The sequence below is a fragment of the Malus sylvestris genome, chromosome 8 (genome assembly GCF_916048215.2).
Source record: "Malus sylvestris chromosome 8, drMalSylv7.2, whole genome shotgun sequence".
In the NCBI taxonomy this organism is placed as follows: Eukaryota; Viridiplantae; Streptophyta; class Magnoliopsida; order Rosales; family Rosaceae; genus Malus; species Malus sylvestris.
In genome coordinates, this window is record NC_062267.1 from 23899932 (window position 1) to 23904933 (window position 5002).

Genomic DNA, 5002 nt, shown 5'->3' on the forward strand with positions numbered 1-5002 from the left:
AGCTTTCATAAATCACCTTCAATTGATAGCTCGGACTTTGGTTATGAGAACCAAATTGCCGGTATCTGTCTAAGGCTATATAATATAGCAGGCAGCTATGTTGGTCCGTCTGAGGCCCACCGCTACTCAATCACATTCACCATTATAGTTGGTCACTAGATACGAGCCTGACGTCTCACATTTATGGGTGTTTGGGTGCACCATTTATGTGCCAATAGCGCCGCCACTACGTACCAAAATGGGTCCTTAGAGAAAAATAGGAATCTATGTCAGTTATGATTCGCCATCAATTGTTTACTACTTAGAACACTTAACAGGAGATCTCTTTACCACACGTTTTGTTGATTGTCACTTTGATGAGACAGTCTTCTTGTCGTTATGAGGAGATAAGCATGCTAATGTTTTCATAGAATGCCACAAATTGTCGTGGTATACTCTCACTATGTCTCATTTAGATCCTCGCACTTCCCAGTCTGAAACTGAGGTGCGATGAATTATAGATCTTCAGAGCATTGCTCAAAGCATGCCAGATGCTTTTAATGATCTAGCAAAGGTAACAAGATCACATATACCAGCTGCAAATGCACCTGCAAAGATAGATGTGCCCCATGTACGTCCATAACCCGCCTGGGAAGGTCGGACCTTCCCTAAAGGTGGGGAGGCCACACCTTCCACGCGGCAAGGTATATTGGCAGCTAGCCAACCATTTGCTCTGACCTTGAAGCGTGAAAGACCCCTTGGTTCAAAGAATTCATAACCCCGGAAGAGGAAAATGGCACAAACTAGTGACCCTAGTTTGAATCTGACCATCGTTCACTCATCTGTTCCAATGCATGAAGTTATTCTAGATTACAGTGATACTTCAGATGAAACATGTCGGCCTCCCGAGAATCGTGAGATTTCAATCCACTATGCAGTATTGGATAAGGTTTGGAATAGGAATGAGATGATCGTCGATGATGCATTTGCTTACTCAGTAGCTACTAACATCATGATTAGCGATGACAATAAACCACATTCCGTCAATAAATGCTGACGTAGAACTGATCTGTTAAACTGGAAACAAGTAATCCAGGTCAAACTTGTTTCGCTCGTGAAACATAAAGTGTTTGGACCTATCTTTCCTACACCACCACGTGTGAAGCCCATTGGCTACAAGTGGGTTTGCGTGAGGAAGCGTAATGAGAAGAATGAAACAGTGCGATACAAAGCACGCCTCATAAAGCAAGGTTTCTCTCAGCACCCTGGGATTGATTATGAGGAGATGTATTCCCCATCAATGGACGGTAGTTTCTGAAAAACTGAATATGCAGCTTATGGACATGGTAACCGCGTATCTCTATGTGGATCTAGATACGGAAATATACATGAAAGTTCCAGAAGGACTTCCATTGACTGGTTCAAATAGTTCTAGACCATGGAACACTCTCTTAATTAGGTTGAGGAGGTCACTCTATGGATTAAAACAATCCGGGCGGATGTGGTATAACTATCTGAGTGAATATTTAACAAGTCAGGGTTATGTGAACATTGAATTATGCCCATACGTGTTCATAAGGAAATCACATTCCTGATTTGCAATCGTTGCAGTTTATGTCGATGACATGAACCTCATTGGGACACCCGTAGAGCTTGAGAAAATTGCTGCACACTTGAAATCGAAATTTGAGATGAATGATCTTGGGAAAACTCGATATTGTCTCCGTCTGGAGATCGAGCATTGTTTGGATAGAATCCTAGTACATCAATTAAACTACACCCAAAAGGTGTTTAGATGTTTTAATGAGGATAAAGCAAAGCTTTCAAGTACATTCATGGTCGTTCGAACTTTAGATGCTAAACGTGATCCCTTCCGTTCAAATGAGGATGAGGAAGAGATTTCAAAACCCGAAGTTCCTTACCTAAGTGCAATTAGGGCTTTATTGTACTTGGTTTAATGCACTAGACCCGACATCTCCTTCGTTGTTAATCTTTTGGCAAGATACAGCAATGCGCCCACACACAGGCACTGGAATGGTGTTAAAGACATTTTCCGCTACCTCAAGGGTACGACAAATTTGGGCTTATTCTATACCCATGAATCTTCGAGGGTTGCCGCCCCCTATGGTCCTCGGATTGATTTTCGTCTTGTTGGTTATGCAGATGCTGAATATCTGTCTGACCCACATAGGGCACGTTCTTAAACAAGCTATGTGTTTACCATTAAAGACATCGTTATATCTTGGAGGTTTACCAAGCAAACGCTAATTGCAACTTCGTCGAACCATGCTGAGATTCTCGCCTTGCATGAAGCATCTCGTGAATGCTTTTGGCTGCGATAAGTTATGGAACATATTCGAAGCACTAGTGGTCTTACATTAGTCATTGACCTTCCTACGACGATCTTTAAAGACAATGCAGCATGTATCGAGCAGTTAAAGAAAGGCTACATCAAAGGAGACAACACCAAGCACATAGCGCCAAAGTTCTTTTACTCACACCAGCAGCAGCAGCATCAGAACATTAAAGTCAAACAAATCCATTCCCAAGACAACCTGGCCGATCTCTTCACCAAGTCATTGCCCAAGTCCACTTTTCAGAAGCTCGTCCAAGGAATCGGTATGCGTAAATTATCTTAGTTGAATTGCTTGTAGTTCTCTTATGTAGAAGTTATATCTAACTCAAGGGGAGTATCTAGAAGCATACTCACTTTATCTTAATGTACTATTTTTCCTACGATTAGGAACATTTTTTCCCACTGGGTTTTTACTACCTAACGATGTTTTAATGAGGCACCCATCCTAGGATGATCATACTCCATTCGGTTCATTACTTTCGTCTTGTTTGACATTTGTTTTAGACATTATGCATACTTCTCACTTTTCTCCTTAGTCTATGGGTTTTCCCCCATACCCTTGGGTTTTACCATAGTGAGGTTTTGTGAGTTTTACTACAAATGCATACTTTCTTAAATTTGAGACTCGCATTCACCCGTTATGCCGATGACTTCATCAACTATTCTACCTTATTTGCCGAAGATCTTATGCAATGGTTTGTTGAGTATTTACACACTCAAGGGGGAGTGTTGCAGTCATATTTAGAATAGGAATGTAATTGTGTAAATCCTAGTAGATATGGGAATGTATCTTATATTACTATTAGGAGTTGATTACCTATTAAATGTTGTAATCCTAAAGAGAAAGGTTTTAACCTATCCTACTACTATAAATAAAGGCACAATGGGGTGATACAAACACACCTCACAATTAAATCACCATCTCCTCTCTCTAATTGTCGTCGGCCCCCTCTCTCTCTCTAAACCCTAAATATCGTTCCATCAAATAGGCCTACAACAAAAACTACTTTTTAAGTTTTCAAAATTTCGCTTTGAGTTTTCAGTTTTTGACTCCCAGTTTTCTTTTTTTTTAACTAAAAATTAAAGGTAATTACCAAACAAGATCTCAGTTTTCTAAAAGTGAAAACTAAAACAAAAAATCAAGGGTAAATTACACAGTAACCCCTCATGTTTGAGGTATTGCACAAACCCATACAACATCTTTCAAACATTTCACTTTCATACCTCACGTACCATTTTATTTCAAAATGATACCTCCGTTACATTTTTCATCCATTAATCCGTTAAATGCTGACGTGGTTGCCAAATGTGTGCCACGTGGCAAAAAAAATTAATTTTTTTTAAAAAAAACCTAAATCTTCTAAATAAATATAAAAAAATAAAAAATTGAAATAAACCACCCCTGTACCCCCCCTCTACCCCACTCGCGTCCCCCCCAAACCAAAAGCCCATAAATGATAACCCCCCAAACCCCCCCCCCCACTCGCGTCCCCCACCCTAAAACCAGAAACCCAGAACACACCCCCCAACCCCCGACCCTCCCTCCCCAGATCCCCATTCCTGCAACCAGTTCGTCTTCTCCCCGCATCCGCACTCACCCTCCCTCCCCCTTCTCCTTCCCCTTCTCCTTCCTTCATGTTCATCTTCTTCCCCCGAAACCCCTTCCTGCAACCCAAAAACAAAAAAAAACAACCCAGTTCGTCTTCCCCCCACACCTGAACCCACCCTCACACCCGATTCCACCTCACGAACCCAGTGATGGCAACGTAGACGCGATCTGGGTTTTTTTTTTTTTTTTTCTCTCCTTCCCGTTCTTTTCTGGGTTGCAAGGGGAAGAAGATGAAGATGGGGGAGAAAGAGAGGAGGAGGGGGAAAGACGAACTGAAGGGGTTTTTTTTTTTCCTTTCTAGGTTGCAGGGAAGAAGATGAAGATGGGGGATATGGGTTTGGGGGTTGCAGGGAGAAGAGAGGAGGATGAGGGAAGGTTTCAATTTTTATTTTTTTTTAATATTTATTTAGAAGATTTAGGTTTTTTTTTTAATTTGCCATGTGGCACACATGTGGCAGCCACATCAACACTTAACGGATTAATGAATGAAAAATGTAACGAAGATATTATTTTGAAATAAAATGGTACTTGAGGTATGAAAGTGAAATGTTTTAAAGATGTTGTATGTGTTTGTGTAAGATTTCAAACCTGATGGGTTACTGTGTAATTTACCCAAAAATCAAAAACTGAAAACAAAATGGTTATTAAACGGCTCCATAAGTACTCAAACAATAATTCACAGGAGTAATCGTGCATTTGACATTCTAACAATATAGTGTACCAAATTATCTGATAAAAAACGCAACAATCAAATTGCTCAATGTATATGTTCTGGTATAGCTAATAACTTTGGTTGCTTCTGGCAACCCAAATTTTTATGGCATGCAGTAACGTTTTTCTACCCGATTTTAACAGAATATACTAAGGAGAAGTAATAAGTGAACTCCCTTTTGATTAGAAATTGGATCTTTTCAAAGAAACATAAGCGTGATGGGAAGGCGGCATGATGTAGTCGGCTTTCACGGCACTCCAAAACGTGGGATAAAACACTTTGCGTTGAGAGGACCTGGGAGTGGAGCCTTCTGCGTTTTGACCATGAATGCCATTTGAATTTCTCC